This window comes from Apostichopus japonicus, chromosome 14 (assembly GCF_037975245.1).
Source record: "Apostichopus japonicus isolate 1M-3 chromosome 14, ASM3797524v1, whole genome shotgun sequence".
In the NCBI taxonomy this organism is placed as follows: Eukaryota; Metazoa; Echinodermata; class Holothuroidea; order Aspidochirotida; family Stichopodidae; genus Apostichopus; species Apostichopus japonicus.
Genome location: NC_092574.1, coordinates 8,357,452 through 8,375,300, shown reverse-complemented (window position 1 = coordinate 8,375,300; position 17,849 = coordinate 8,357,452). Strand labels below are relative to the sequence as shown.

The 17,849-nt window shown below is 39.4% G+C and overlaps 1 long non-coding RNA gene across 1 annotated transcript in view; it reads left to right on the top strand.

Moving 5' to 3' along the window:
• LOC139979353 (uncharacterized) overlaps nucleotides 1-16,780 on the top strand; it is a 77,029-nt gene extending 60,249 nt beyond the window's left edge. Inside the window, exon 4 of the long non-coding RNA XR_011797137.1 lies at nucleotides 11,554-16,780. This is a non-coding gene — a long non-coding RNA (uncharacterized lncRNA). The remainder of the gene's footprint in view (nucleotides 1-11,553) is intronic.
• The last annotated feature ends 1,069 nt before the right edge of the window (nucleotides 16,781-17,849 follow it).

The window sequence follows — 17,849 nt, the reverse complement described above, 5'->3', positions numbered from 1 at the left end:
AAAAAGAAACAGGTTCATTGCGATTCATGGCCGGATTACCATGGAGATTGAGTATGACGTCATCGAAGGTATGAAAAACACAGAAGCGTATGATTATTTTATACTTTTATACTTGTTTTATTTTATATTTGTTAAAAGAGCACCAGTGGCGCACAACATCAGGAAACGAGGAGATGACACAGCAAGACTCGGCGCAACAAAAAAAGAAAAAGAGAAAAATATATACAAAAAAAAAGAGATGTGAATATATCCGGTCTGAGGCCGCTAACTTCTCGATGAAGTCAACACGCAACCAGCGTGATGCATCGCAACAAGACTAACATTTCGCGGAATTGTTAACCTTTCTTTCGCAATGGATGAACCTACCCACCTAACCACCACATGATGTTGACCGCATATATCCCATGTTTCCCCGTGTACAAGGTCCGGCTGTGAACATACACCCTGTTAAATTGTAATAATTGCCGTGGTTTACGGGACAAATTACAGCTACGCGATATTCTCATTGCGTTTAACATACCTGTGACGTCAATCACTATGAAATGTAATGCCTTGCTTCCGGGTTTTTTTTCTCTCTCTCTTCACCTCTTGCTATAATACACGGAGGAGAGGAAATTATTGTGAAGATATTGTAATAAATGGGTTTTTTGGCAAGACTAATAGAACTGTGCGCAGCGGGTAGCTTTTAATTCTACCATTTCCCATTTCTCCGATCAAGGTATAGGCCTATAATGACCTTAAAACAGCGAAAGGAACACAGCAGGCTAGTTGCAATAAATATTTTATGATCGAGAGGCAATGTCATGTGGATTATTATATCACGCCATACGTTCGAAACAGTCCGCGTCAACTATAAACAATTGAAAGTTTGAAAGGAACCCCACTTTAATTGCGAGCTATTATCAAGTGGTTCAATATCACGTTACAAATGGCACGAAACATTTTAGAATTAAGTATTAATTGAACTTCAAATCGTAACTTTGAAATTAAGGCAAATTGAGAAAGGAAACTGGACTACAATGGAATTATATCACTTCACTTTATTAGTACGCTAGACATGCAATGGAAATTCAGAAGAGGATAATTTTGTTCTAAACCTACAAAATATGATAGTTCTCCTGACAGCCTCACTCTTCCCTTATTTTTACAAATTTATGCCATTTTTTACCCTACAATGACAATCTTTATGCACAAGTATTCTATTTCCTCGGTTTTTTACCCCCTTCATAAACGGAATGGACATGTTAAAAAACTTAAAATAGAGGATCGAATTATTCAGACGAGTCTGACACAATCTTTGTTTGTAAACAGTCCGTCGATGAAAAGGGAAAGCCAAGTCGAGTAAGGTTTTTTTTAGAATATCACTCATACGCATGCGCTAACTTATGATTTGCATACTACTCAATGTGATATGGCTTACAGCGAGTACCGGTAGTGGACTAAACCAAATCACGTGCATGGGGGGGGGAGGGGAGGGGGGTTAAAGACATTATGCCAGAGTACATAATCCTTGGAAGAGATAAGGAATTCCATCACTATAGGTATGAATCAAAGCCTATAGGCTCAGAATAAATATAGGCCTATTCACGCTTGCGTACTTTATACCTGCACGCAAACATCCGTTTAATGGCTCTTAAACGATATTAGCAATGGGCCATATTCATAACCGTCTTTGATCAAGAAAGAGAGAGACGCCACACATCCGTTTCTAAAAATGTTGGCTTTTCCAGAATTTTCAAACTTTTGACCGTCTTAAAGGTTCAGCTGCACCATAATTAAAAGCTATAGTTGCCGCCGACTATACTAAGCAATGGTTTTAGTATCGTGAAGTATACCGGTACTGCAAAAAAATGTACATAACAGATGCAGACCTAACCCGAATAATTGATTTAATGCACGTTTGTTCCAAGTTTTGGATGTCAACATCAACCAATATCAGCAAATATATTACACTAACATGACAGTTAAATATACTTTGTGGTAAGAATTTTTTTATCATATCGACCAAACCGGAAATATCTAAGTCAACATGGGAGCACACACCTGTTATAAAGTACTTAAATGCTTCTTCTTCTTCCGTACTATATATCTTACTCAATCGAACGGTCGCAAAATACTTTGCCTAGGTCATCGTCCTTTTTCTGATGGCGACTAAACTTTTGGTAGCGTTTCCGTTTTCAAAGTTCCTTGCCGAGCTGTCGTTGATTGTGTCACAAACCAAAATAAACTAGTGACCTTTGATGGTTTGATGGTTTGGATGTAATCTTAATATCAGAATCATAATATAAAAAAAAAAAATCTGAGCTGTGTATAGCCTTACCTTACCTGTTAAGGTCTTAATCTGAAGTTGGGTATAACCTTATAATGCCTTGCCTGGTGAAGTCTTTATCTGAAGTTGGTTACAGCCTTACCTTATACCTGGTGAGGTCTTAATCTGAAGTTGGGTATAGCCTTACCTTACCTGGTGAGGTCTTCATCTGAAGTTCAGTATAGCCTTACCTTATACCTGGTGAAGTCTTTATCTGAAGTTGGGTATAGCCTTAGCTGGTGAGGTCTTAATCTGAAGTTGGGTATAGCCTTACCTTATACCTGGTGAGGTCTTCATCTGAAGTTGGGTATAGCCTTACCTTACCTGGTGAGGTCTTCATCTGAAGTTCAGTATAGCCTTACCTTATACCTGGTGAGGTCTTTATCTGAAGTTGGGTATAGCCTTAGCTGGTGAGGTCTTAATCTGAAGTTGGGTATAGCCTTACCTTATACCTGGTGAGGTCTTCATCTGAAGTTGGGTGTAGCCTTACCTTACCTGGTGAGGTCTTCATCTGAAGTTCAGTATAGCCTTACCTTATACCTGGTGAAGTCTTTATCTGAAGTTGGGTATAGCCTTAGCTGGTGAGGTCTTAATCTGAAGTTGGGTATAGCCTTACCTTATACCTGGTGAGGTCTTCATCTGAAGTTGGGTGTAGCCTTACCTTACCTGGTGAGGTCTTCATCTGAAGTTCAGTATAGCCTTACCTTATACCTGGTGAAGTCTTTATCTGAAGTTGGGTATAGCCTTAGCTGGTGAGGTCTTAATCTGAAGTTGGGTATAGCCTTACCTTATACCTGGTGAGGTCTTCATCTGAAGTTGGGTATAGCCTTACCTTACCTGGTGAAGTCTTTATCTGAAGTTGGGTATAGCCTTACCTTATACCTGGTGAGGTCTTCATCTGAAGATCAGTATAGCCTTACCTTACCTGGTAAAGTCTTTATCTGAATTTGGGTATAGCCTTAGCTGGTGAGGTCTTAATCTGAAGTTGGGTATAGCCTTACCTTATACCTGGTGAGGTCTTCATCTGAAGTTCAGTATAGCCTTACCTGGTGAGGTCTTTATCTGTAGTTGGGTATAGCCTTAAATGGTGAGGTCTATATCTGAAGTTGGAGAGATCCCTAACTTACCTGGTGAGGTCTTAATCTGAAGTTGGGTATAGCTTTACCTTACCTGGTGATATATTGGGGATTGAAAGTAGTCATTTATCATTCGTTCTTTATGATATATTAAGTGGGTAGTTGGTGTGATCAACTACGCCCTAATTTTACAATGTTTCCAGTACTGATAAAGACACTACTAATTAATGCAAGCCTTCTACACATAGTGACGTCAGTAACAGCGGTAGCCGAGACTTAGTTATTTGGATAGTTGGATTTCACGATACCGCGTAATCACTTTTAATAAATCACGGATGAATGCACTCCCAATTTTCTATCCCAGATATATAGGGTGTAGTGAACTTTCTCAGCAGCTCTATGGTCCAACGAGACAAACATACATTTTCTGTACTGATTTTATATATTCGACTTCGCTAAGGGTATGTGGTGCCCTTGGGGATTGTTGTGGTGGCAACCCCCTCCTCTCTGTCCTTTTCAACAACGTACCATGGATATGACCGCAGTACCGTATGTGGTATGTGTATGGGTATATGGAGTACGAAGTATACGGGTTTAGGGGTTATGCGAAATTATAGATTATTCAACTTCCACCGGGTAATCATAGTTCTAAAATGTTGCACAATACCTCTCAAATGTTTTCAATCTACAGCGTTTGAACAAAGTGTGTATTCTCAAGATATTCCAATCCCCTTTATCAGGCTAGCCGCTCACGTAGGTCATGGTTACATCACTGTACCAGCGTGACATAATAAAGGCAGCCAACCTATACAGGATATCTATCATACACGAACCAATGGCTAAGACGTTAACGAACTAGACGTGTCGAAACACTGATCTAGTTCAGTTTTGTCGAAGAGTTTTCTAACCTAGTTTCCAGCACGTCTATTTCAAGCCTGTCAAAGGAATCTCTCCCCCCCCCCCAATCTTCGTTGTTTCTGCAGACAATATAGGCTTTCTAGTCATCACCGCGACAGATCAGCGCCTGTGTTTGTCCACCGGATGCCTGTTGCTGGAGGAGTAGGAAGCCTGGGCTTCAAATGGCAGACGACAGAAACGACGACGATAATCCTACAAAACTAACAACTTGACTTTCCCGCCAAGGGGCAAAAAAATAAGATAAACATAAACAGATATATATGTGATGTCAGGGTTGATATCTTTTGGTTTTTTTTTTCATTATTCATGCAATCATTTGGATCAGATTAAAATCTGAGAACTTGTTTAATTAACAAAAAGCGACAGATCCAATGCGATAGTTTTACCATAGTGACACCTATGACACGCCAAAAGACCTACGACACCACGAGATGTGATGATATGACGAAAGATATATGACACAGTCGTATACCAATCAATTAGAATATAGCAGTACTTTTCTGGTCTACTTAGCAATGATAGATTATGTAGGCCTCTCTGTAGCGGGTGAATTTATTGTCCGGTTCTTCCCATACTTTATGTCAGCTTAACTTACGTCTTTACCCAGGGTTACAGACGATAATTTCCCCTCCGGAGGCGGGTGAGGGGGCGATATCCTATCCTACATATATTCTACACTGTCATACCGGCAACGTAATGGTAGCCTTCATTCAACCCATATAAACAAAAGAGATAAGTTTGCAGGGGCCAACTTTCTGGCATTGTCTCATGCAGGTGTGCGAGAAACTGGCCCACGATTGCCGTGGTGTCGCTTATGACCCTAGTCAAGGATAACATTATAATTGGCTTAACAATAATGTTCATATGATGCAGACCGTTAGAAAGCACTGTTATAAGTCCAAGTTGTACTTACCACTGTTTGAGAAATGACCATTTAAACAGCTGAGGTTCATCAATTAAAATGACTGGACTATCTAGTCTAATACACACAGACCATTATAGGTCAGTTCCTCAGAATGGTTCAACACAAAATAAGAAACAATTAAGACTTTTATGGCCTCGAAGACATTGTTTACAGTATACATTACCAAATTTGTCAACTTGAACAAATGGTGTTGAATGTCATTCAAAAGTGTGCCCCTGTTGTTGATATGAAGTTGGAAAGGGCATCTTTTGATTAAAGGGAGTGAAGACTCGCGCACAAAGAAACGTCTGATGCTGGTAATCTGAATGTGGTGTAACAGAAGTGTTAGACACCACCATCGATCCCAGAAAATACACACACAGCTTGCTACAGCCGATAATTAGACACTAGTGTATACACTGCGGTCAATACACGGAGCTACGGTCATACCCACAACACTATAGCATCTCAGGTCCAGATAAAGATAACAAGGTATCACGTTCCATTACTGCATTTTTTAGCAACAAGAAGAAAACTTCACTTGCAAGCTACAGAAAGTTCACTTGTTTTCAGAGGGCGACACGCGGTTTGGGGCGAGTCTTTAATGCCTTTAAGTTATACAACATGAGAATATTTATACAGCAATGGATTAACATTAAAATTTTGGACTAACATTCAAACAGTTTTTTTTTTCTTGGACTACATCATATTTACAAGACTTAACATTCTGCCAATAAAATTATCCTATAAAAAAAGACGTTTTTTTCGAAAAAAAAATATCACTAAATCTTATATAGTTGACCTATAAAACTTTATTTCATTACAGTTTGATTCGTCAGGTTGTGTTTTGCAATAGTAGCATAACATTTTCTATACTGTTGAAGTGGCTCCTATGTTATACATCTCGAAGAACTTATTAAAATCGAGAATTTTCTGTTCTTTATTCTCTAAGCAAGGATTTATTAAAATATTCCTCCAGGAAGTTGTGTTAATACTTGGAACAAGAGGCAACCTGATTTGTGAGATGACTGAGCTCTATTGGTATGTAATTTTGTGCAAAATGAAATGTAAATAAATTGCTTTTAATCATGTTAATATAATACCGGATTCCAAAATTTTCCCCGAATGAGGTTTCCCATATAGGGGGTCTGGGGTCCCCCACCCCTTCCCCCGTGGAAAGTTAAATGTCACATTGTTCATTCTGTGGCAGCATATATTGAGACTATAAATTAGGTTTAAAAGCAAGTTTGGAATACTTCTGAATTTTTGCCAGATGATGAAACGGGAGATGTACCGTCTCCCACATCCTCTGCATCCCCGCACACCAACTGCACGAACTTGGCGGTATGTGTAAAGGGTCTGCCAACTTTGTCCCACTCGCAAAAAAAAGAAATCTTTGGAGACTTTTGGTCATGAGAAAGTAACGTGTGATACCTGTCTCAATATGTCAAAACGTGGACATTGTTTAGTCCCGCTTCCGTTTCCTGTACGGAGCCAACCTTTCCCTGAGATTTCGGAAACCAAACAGCCAACACGTATGTTTTCTTTGTTGTATATATGATAGCTATTATTAAAGACAAAAGCACCAAGTTTATCGCCACAGGCCAAGGAGAATCTAAACCAACACATTGTTATTTCGGTGTTTCGTGTTTTTTTTTTTGGTTAGCAAAGGAGGCGCATTATCAAACTCATTGTCATGGTCAGTATAACTTGACCGACGGAAGGAACGGTCTACATTGTGGGTAGACCGCAACATCCATGGACTATACTGTTTGTCAGCTATACGTGTCAACAATTCTTGAAGATAATGACGTAGCGGTTGTACTTCCCCCTTCTCTGTCGGTTGCCCGTTTGTACAGAGAAACCCACCAACCACTACATGGTTATAGGTCAGAGCGAAACAGGACCGCTCCTTTGATGACATCAGAATGAATGCATGAGTACACGGCCGCACCTTACCCGGGCAAGTGGATTACTTTTCTCTTTTTATTTCCCTTTTCTATTCTTTTTTTTTATTACATGTTGACGGTCGCTTTCGTTCTATTCTAAATTTCAAATCAAGTGAATGCACTTTCCCCCCGGACCGAAATCAAACAGCAAAAGATTTTTTTTTAAACCTATACGATAAAAAATTCCAAAGTAAATCAAGCGAATGTCTGTGTTATTTCTCACTGTGTTTTGAGTATTGATCAATATTGTGGAGGTTGGAGAGCGGAATTTTGCCAAAGCATTTTTTTTTTACTCTTTTTTGGGGGGCAAAGTGGTAATGTGGGAACGATTGGTGCGTTTAGAACTTATGATCTTCCGCGTGGGTTGCTGTAGCAGAATGATTCTCAAAGACTGCTGAACACTATATGGGTGCGCAGGAAGAAAAGACACGCAAGCTGGGTGAAACCACGCGGAAGGGCGAAACTTGAATAGACTCACTCTCTCATCAGTCTCTGCAAAACAGCAGATTTTAGTCGTAAAAATGGTGATATAAACCAAAGAATGTTCCTGATTTTATAAATATCAGACTTCTGTCGTCACTGATATGAACCGAGGGTATTTTCATACTGGTAACCTATACTTTCTGTCATTATTCTGTGTTATACATATCTATATATATATATTGATACATTGTGCAACTTCATGTGACGACATCTTAATTAGGGGAGGCGGAGCCTGGATGGGTGGGAGGGGGCGGGGGCGAGGCACAGGGGACTCTCCAGTATTTCCACCTCTTAAAGAGCCCCTATAGATACTTAGGAGTGTTCTTTCGTGATTTAAGAAATCGTTCCTTTGAGGAGATATAAAAATGAAACTAAAAGTATCTTTTTGTTAAAAGAGAAAAAAAATGTTAAGAGAAAAGAAATAAAGGACGACTTACACAAATATTGTAATTGTATAACAGTGTATGTTACATTTAAGTACCACTTACTGAGTATATGAAATAACTGTTACATTGGACGTTCATTACTAACGTTTATTCCAACATGTATGAAGATAATGTATTGAAAGAATTTAACGAAGACTGTAATGTTATTATATCATCATCATTATCGTCGTCGTCATCATTTTATTATTGTTATGATTATTATTATTTGCTTCACATTTTTAAGTTTATCCGAATGTCATGTTACCTCGGTTTGTGATTTTAATGACTTAAAGCGAACAGATTATGCTCTCAGGTACATTACAATCCTTCTATTTAACGGTGGAGCCAAACATGGTTACTTTGATAAAGTATGATCAACTTGTGACAGATCCAACCTTAAAAATTCTACTTGAACATTTTTTGAACGTCATAAATCCAAATTCAGTAACGAGCGTGTGATCGTCAAGCCTCCCCCAAAAAATATACGACCCATACAGGTCACGTGAGAAAACAGTTGTTATTATTTGAATCGACTTTTACGACCGCAGCCCTTCCACATATTTATCTGTCAAGGTGATGGTCATTTCTTGGTCAAAATAAACCTGGGTGGGCGAGTGGTGAAGACCCGTTCCCCGGGCTGATTGGCAGACGTTAGAGACAGGAACGGAAGTGATGAACAAACATCACATCTCATGATCGGAAGGCATTAAATTGTCACCTTGAGGGGGTCTCCCGTCGATGTTATTCCTGTCAAAATGTCAAGAGGAGTACTTAACAGTTAGCGTGTTGTCAATCGCCCGTAGCAATGAACGTGGGTTGAAGATGGCTTACAAGTTCAACCCCAGACTGACGTCACGGAATACATACTGTGAGGGCTGTTAAAGAGATGGCGTTTTTTTTTCGTTATTTTTTTTTTTTTTTGGTTAAGAGAAAAAACCAAAAGACCAAATCATACGTACACAGAATTATTTTCAATTTGTTCCTATACATGCCAAAATTAGCAGACGGTAACATTTCATGACTAAAATTTATATGTGTATTCACGAGTGTAGGCTTTACGTTTGCTTATAATCCACATATCAACTATATAGACTATTTCATCTCGTCGTGGTTAGTTAAAAAGTAAACGGTACTCTGAAGAAGTCACCTAAGATTGAGTCAGGTCACGAAGACCAAAGGTCCACTCTCACCCACATGCAGTCCCCTCCCCCACCCCCATGCACTTCCCCTTTACATCGAGCAGGGAGCTGCTAGTTAAAGTAGCATCTCCCTGCATCGAGACTGTATCCATAGGATCATGACGATGTTACGTCACATGAGTATCACGGGGTTTATTGGAAAGGGAATAATTACTACACGTCGCCGGCTTTTCAGGTAAATAGTAAGGAGTCTTCACTATAGTACTTCATGGCTGAGTAAGATCATGGTCTTTGTACTGCTATAACAGTATGTATGTGTGGTGTAGTCCTATATGCTACGTGTTGGAGTATCAATACCGATAAAGCGCGCCGAACACTCTGCTCGACTGAACTCGAGGGGGTCGATTCAACTCGCCTGTCGCTGAGTGGGAACTTCATCAAAGATAGTCGAGCAATGTGCGTGTGCTTAATCAGATTAACACGACTGATCAAAAGTTTGACTGTCTGGAAAACTGAACATGTAGCGCTTTCCCTACAACTGTCAGTCGTCGACAAGTGTTTGGTTTGTTCACGACTGAAACTGCCCAGTCTTAACAATAACAATTGTGACCAATAAACGAGAAAGTTATTTTGCATGTGGACTAAACGAGCACTGGTCGTTAACAGACAAGGGCGGCGGAACCGGGGGGGGCACAGGGGGCATGTGCCCCCCCCCACTTTTCCTCAGGTTAAAAATGTGCCCTTTTTCTACATAAAAATTGAGGTGTCTCAAGTTAGCAAGAGGCCAGGGAACCAGAATGAACACTCGGGAAGGGCCGTTTCCGGCCATCTGAGGGGTTTGTAAAACCAAAAATTTTCTTGTACGCTCCGCGCCAACCGATGGTGGCGCTCCGCTCAGATAGTCATGCATACAACTTTGCAAATCCTGGCTACGCCCCTGACTTTTTAATGAATTTCTGTGGGTCAAACTCAAAGCTATTTCGAATGGAAAAATTTGTTAAGATATTAACAAGAAATAAACTCTAATTCGGAAGATTCCTACATTAGCAACTAGCATGATTTCACCTCCTTTTGTCTCAAAAGAAAACTTGTTCCTTGTTTCCCAATTTGCACATTGGATATTGCAGTGCTAGTATGCATATTTTCCTTGAAGGGGGGGGGGGGGGCGTTGATGGAGTGATGTGTATACGCAAATAAGATAAAACAAGAGTTATAAAGGGTACTAAATATAAGGCTGCATCAGTCACATCGAATTTCTGCAAAGTGCCCTTTGATGTCGGTGCCCCCCCCCCAGATTAAAAGTGCTTCCGCCGCCCTTGTTAACAGATATATAGCAGTCGTCTGTTGTACGCGATTACCACTCGTTCTGTGCGCGGGACGGGGACAGGGGCAGTTGTAAAGACCATGGGGTCTTCATGACTATGAAAAACTAGGTCACGGCGGTCGAGTTGAGTTGGGTATACTGATCAGTCGGGCAGTGTGCGACGGACTTGAGAAGAATCCCAAAAGTTACGTAATGAACTCAGGCTAGGCTTTAGATGACAATTCTTAAATCGCCTCATGTTTTTCTGCAGAATGCCGGGTTGTCTTCTTTTTTTGGGGCGACTAGTAAGCAGGGAAGATTATGTGCGCATTATAATTAAAAAAGAAATTATTCTTGTCCGGTTGACTCCTAAACCGACTGACAGAACACTGGAATCATGTTAGAGCCCTGTGTCATAAATATGCATGAATGTACAAAACACTCGGATAGTGTTGCAACGTTCGTTACTTTACCACTGTGGCCACAGGACTGAATCGTGTGAGATCACTCAACTGCCTGGTATATAATAACATATATAAGAGACGGAAGCAGGACACTTCGCCCAACAACCATTTCGTCCAACTGCCATTTCGCCCAACCTTACCATTTCGCCCAACCAGCCTGGTCATTTCGCCAAACCAGACTAGAAAGCTAAGAGACTGGACTATCGCGTTGGAGGCCGGTGTCATTAATAATGTACAGGATATATACTTCGATGGTAGTTTGCTCTTATGATTGATTGTCCAAAGGTCCAATTAATTTGTTTGCTCGTCTGTCTATTTCAAATGTGTCCTCGATGTTAAGATCGAAACATCAAGCCCTCTTTTACTTTTAAACGATTTTGTAACTAAAAAGGGGAAAATTGTTTAGCCAGCGGAAAGTTTTATACTTACATCGCTTTAATTTCCCCCAAAACAAGACTCCGCGACAATCATTCATTGACAACTGTTTGTTGTAACGTCAAGTGGAAGGTCAAAGGTCATGACGAAAGGAAGTAATCTTTTCAGGGGCATTTATTACATAGTTTTCTTTTTCTTTTTCTTCGCAGACCCATATACAGGACGATCGATAACAAAATGCATGATTTATGAAGCTGAATTCCACCCATGACGAGCTGTGACCACGTCCTATAGCAAACGGTAACCGCAAGAACATGTAGCCCGGTACTGAATAACACTCAAAGAAAAACATTATGAGAAGAACAGGGCCATCAATCACGACAAATAGATCGCTGGAAAAATGCATCAGGGCCAACAACAAAAAAGAAGGATTTCAAAAGTTACCTGTACTGCAGAGAAGCTATATATATAGTACACAACCAACTGCAATGTACGGCAGCGTTCCAGAGAAGCGGTGTTATGAATGTCAGTCACAAGGGGAGCGGAACAGGCCGGGGAAGACCGGAGGATATGACACTAATATTGTGGAAAGGAAAATGAGAGAGGAAGATGGGGGGAGGGGCTGGGTTGAGAGATATACGGAGTTGGGTATACGGAGGGCAAAGAGAGGGCGACATTTTGTATGTATGAAGCTAGTCAGCATATGTTTTCCCCCTTCAAAGATGTTAGATCAAGGATGTCAGTTGGATGATGAAATTTACCATCAACATTTTCTATATATACCTAGATACACCTAGGCCTATACCAATTTGCAAACTATAGAATAAGTTAGACTCGAACTTTTGTCTTAATGACGCTGTTGCCAGGTTCATAATCAGATGAACGATTACCCAATAAACACCGAAACTGTCACCAAGAAAAGATGAAATTATATTCATATAGAAGGCTTGCAAATGAAACAATCACGTATTGAAAGTAAGGTTGAACATGAAGTGTTTCTGCACTTAAATTAAGATTATTATTGTTAGTTACTGCTCATTGGGATCCAGCAAATGGTTGTAATCCAATAATTATCTTAGTTATCGAAGGATCCCCCGTTATGTGGTTTAATATAACAGTTATACTGTTTAAAAAAAAGAGTCACTCTATCCAAGAGCATACGCACGAAATGCAAACACGTTTAATGTACTGATATATACTCTCATCCCCCATTTCCTTATAGCATTAGGACTCTGGTCACGTGACCATGACAGTCGGTTACGGCTTGTGTAATTTCACGAATGCGTTTTTTTTTTGTAAAAAGAACCCGGTACAGGTGGTCTACAATTTTTATGAAAATCTACCTAAAGATAGAGTCTGGGCACGAAAACCCAACAACTCGATCCACTCACAACCCTAGTCCCCTTACATCGACACTGTATGGTCATAGGTTTATACGCTACACATGATCCATAAGCCAACCGGCCAAGTATAGTGATGCTTGGACATGACAGTGCAGGCGACAATGTTACACATATTACAGCGCATAAATACTGTGCGTACATATTAACTCGGCTAGTATCAGGAATGATTACGTAACACATATATGTAAAGTATTTCACAGACTGCAAAGGGAGTGATACCACATTCCAAGCGAGCTTTCAAATCTGGCCGATTATACAACGGACTGCACAAGTCATTAATAAATATCTACCGAGCCACAGTCAGCCCGCCGCCACACAGTCATCATTCCTATACACAAAGGCCCTATATATCCTACAGTGAGTGGATCGGGGTACACCCCTCAGTCCGACAAGTTTTCAGTCCGACAAGTTTTCAGTCCGACAAGTTTTCAGTTCGACAAGTTTTCAGTCCGAAAATGAGATACACGTTTTCAGTTGGGGAATGAAAGCAGTTTTAATGCCGTAATATCACCAATAAACGGTGACAGCCCGAACTGATAGAAAAGAAATCGATTGAATCTTTCGTATTAGGCCTAATATATACATGGTTTATTTGTTTTTAATTCCATCAATGCCATTTACACTTACCTGGCGTCATACTTTCATTGTGTTACATTTGTACTTTTCATTCGACTGCCAAGTATTGCTGACGAAGGTCCCAGGGGGACCGAAAATTCCAGTATATTTTCTACAACTTTACTCCTTATTTGTCAATTATGAGTCATATATTTGGAAAAATATTGGCAATACCTTAGCTTAAAAATGGAATGGTTAATTGAGGTGGAAGAAAAAACTCGGTTCTGTAAGCAAAATATCAGTTTTGGCATAATTTTCATGCTTAGGTGTTCTTTAACTTAAGCCTATATATTGTGGTAGGTTTTATTCAAAAACGAATATTATTAACACATCTTAATTGTTGTTACGATTGCTGAACTGAATGCATGTTAATTATCTATATAGCCTTATTTCACTATGGTAAATTGCTGTTGAATATTCATAGGCTATATTCGTAAAAAAAAAAAAAAAAAAAATTGTCGGCAATGTTTCTATAGTTGCATACATGACATTACGTGTACAGGCCATCAGTGGATATACCCTTAGTATACGTATATATACGTGTGGCAGTTTCGATATTATTATTATTATTATAACATTATACACCACATATAGATATTTAACACGGTGCTTGCATATATCGCGCAGGCTATACACTCGTGTCGTATACCGTACTATATCTTATTACGGAGTGAGAACAAAACACATCTCTCTGTAACAACCTACTGCCGCAATTTTAGGTTTGACAAACATCCTAAGTAGTCTAACAATGTACTTGAACTTTATACCGGGCGCTTAAAGGGAATATTTGCCAAAATAGGACGACCTAAGTCGAACGGGATATCCAGCGCAACAACATTGATACAGCGTTGATATCGTACGGACGTGACGAAAAATCGAGCAACATATATACGATCTGATGTTTCGAATATGCAATATTTCCTTTCATATATTCTTGGTCACTCATTTAGTATATACTGAAAAAGAGAAAATAAGAGAACCATTACATGGAAATATTATCCTAGTGGTACTGGGAATTCAGGGCGCAACCTACCATTTTTTGTACTAGGGGTTCGGTGGGGCGGGGGTGGGGGTTGGGCTAAGATTTCATGTCGTCCGGGGTGAAAGGTTCTCCCTTTATGAAATTGTGGTTAAATTAAGGTGTTCAGACGCAAATAGGTGCTGCATTTCGTAACTTGTGAAATAATGTTTAAAGAAATAATGTTACAATATTGCACCATATTTGTTTTGTGACACGAGTTATGTAATGTAGGCTTCACCAGTCGCGAGGTTGTGGTAGCAAATCAGTGGCGTCGTCAGAAGGCATTTGGAAGTGAGAGTGGGGCTCAGCAGATCAATATTTGTGAGGGGCACAGAATTCCGGTAATGCAAGCTGGTGCCACAGGCCATTGCGATCTACATGGCGGCGATGAAGTTCAGCCCCCCCCCCCCCGCCCCTCACCCGTCCCGAAGCTTATACACTTTAAGTCGTTTGCATACCGTACATATCAACTTCAAATCAACTGAACTTTGGAGGTATAGACGCAAGTACATTTTACGGAGTAGAAGTCTATGAGTTGTATATCTTCCTTCCTAATTCTATTTAATTGTACGGCAAATTTCACTTTGGAAGACACCAGGGGTAAGGGGGACACCAAATATTTGGGGTATGGGCCCCTATGCCCCTCCACGGCGAACAATAAAAGTATAAATAACCTTCCGATCTGATTTTTGGTATACTAATATTTGAAGTCCAACAGTAGCATTTTCCCCCCTTCTTCATCGTAGATAAACATGACAAAAAAGCCACATTTCAGCATATGCCTACCTTTAAGGTAATCTATGTAGTTTACACCAAGTATACAAAGACGAGTTTACCCGAGAAGGGGGGTTGCTTGGCTTTATACTGTCAAACATGATAAATCGAAGTAATGATTTCCGCTGCGGTCGTCGTCAAACAGAAGGTATAATAGTAAATCCAATAAGTTACAAAAGGGTCCCTAAAGCCGAAGACAGACAGAGTTAAGAGGTTGACACTACTGTAAAGTGTAAAGTATATATCTATGGCATCATATAGGGATATAGATTAGATACCTAGACATGTTTATTATATGTTATTAACATATGGTACATAACGAGAAATATTACCTTTTTATCTCTCATCCTGTTTATATACTGTTACTGACATTTTGACAGCAGAAAAAGTGTGTAGATAATAATATGCAGCCCAGACTACTTGTATACTGAGTCAGTGTAACTCGTATGCTAGCGATGTTACCCGTAATCGCAGTTATATGGATTTGTACTCACAAGCGTACTCGAAGGCGTTTCAGAAAATCTAGTAGAGATAAACTATTTAGTACAGTATAGCGTGTACTCGTTTATTCGCGCTATAGTATAAAGCCTTGTACTAAAACACTCATATTAAGGAGAATTCCATATAGGCTAGGCCTATACTTGTACTCGTATATGCTATCATTGTAACCTGTACTCGGTACCTGTACTGAACAAAATAACACCCTACAAATAAAGGGGGGGGGGGGGAAACGTTGGGTTATATAGATATATATGCTAAAGTATAGTATTGCATTTGAAGTCATTTTCTATATACAAGTCACTCGTTCATTATTCGTAATTGGTTCTCGCACTGGAATCCAACGCAAATTAGATCCATGTTAACTTTGGGCATGCTAGTAGTAGTACAGTCACGGTATGGAATGCCCCACCGCAAATTACGTATCGTCGTACTATGCACATGTCTGTCCATATAGATGTATATCCGCCCGCAGCTCACTCGTATATACACCAAAGGAATCATTGTTTTCATTCTGGTGTGTGATATCTTTCTTACCGAATAAAAAACACAACATTCTTCGATGTACGGTGGGTAAGTCATTTATCACATATATCGATATCGTACTGTCATATATTGTAGAGACCAATCATGATGGTTGGGTTTGTGCCCCCCCCTTTTTTTTCTCGTTTTTTTCATAAATATTTTTGTAACTTCAGAAGCTGCTTGCGCAAGTTCTGCACTTCAGAGCCTGTTTTTTCGTAATTACTTCAGAAGTTGTTTATGTAATAACTTCAGATTTCTTTCCGAGTTTGTGTAGGCATACCAAACTTCATTAAAAAAAAGGTATGTTTTTTTAAAAAAAAAAACAAGCCAAAGCCGACTTCCCCATACATACTGTATATATACTTCTCGCAGATCATCCGGTGTTTGCTCTAATTTGATTGATGGATTGTTTAAACTGCTCCTTAAGTTATGCCAAGGACCCAATTTAATGACTGAACCGATGATGAGGTGAGTCATTTATTACCCAAAGTATCGATTCATAATGATCGGCGTCACATGATTAGGTCACGTGTTTCACGGGTCAAATTTCAGGGCACGTCCATGGTACGAAGCCATCGAAGTTTTTTAATGTTCATTGCAAGCGAATTAGGTTTTAATAAAGCCGTTTTGTATATATATATTTTTTTGCTTTTCCAAAAAAACCTATTCATAAGGAAGCTTAAAAGTGCCATCGACATAAGAAAACTGTGCCCCAATAAGACAACATTTTTCAGTAAATTGTTTAGAAAACAAGATAATATCTTATCAAAAATCAGATTTTTTGGGGAATGCTCTGTTGCTTTAACTGAGCAATTGAACATTTTTCTACAAAATGTTTAATAGACAACTTATCGTATCTCGTCAATTCAACATTTTTCTGCAAATGTTTAGTTGGCAACTTATCGTATCTCGTCAAATAAACATTTTTCTGAAAAATATTTAATTGTTCACTTCATTCCAATTGAGCAATTGAACAGTTTGCTGCAAAATGTTTAATTGACAACTTCATTCCAAGTGAGTAAGTGAGCAAGGTGTCAGTTAAACATTTGGCAGAGAATTGCACATACACTTCTGCTTGTTAACCAGAAGTAGCTGTTACAATATAAATGGCCCGAACCACTTTTTTGATGTACAATTACACAATGGCATGATAAACACAGGTCAGTATACTGTACGTGGCAATACACACCTCCACCAGAAACAAGTATGAGAAGTATCCACGATTCCTAACGTTAGATATCATGTATAGGGTTTGACCTTTGGTGACCTCAAATGAGATTTGACCTCACGAGCAACAGATTCTTGTACTCAATATGGCAACTCCATATACCATGTATGAAAAGTATCCATGATTTTTGCCATGAGAAATCATGTCTTAACGGTTTTCAGGCCTCGACAAATATTTTTGAAAGTACTCGCTATTTGGCGACCGTGACTAAAAATCTACTTGCCAAATTTCACTCGCCACAAGGCATATGATCGCTGTTCATGTCTCCATACAGATCTACAACAATCAATACTTTCTGTTAAGAAAGATGCAATCTGTGCTACGTAATTGCACATTGGAAAATTATGTTTCTGCGCAATACGAAATTTAACCTTTTTCAAACAAAAGTATGAACAAAGTAAAACATGACGCAGAATTATAAATAAGCAGCTAAACCTACTA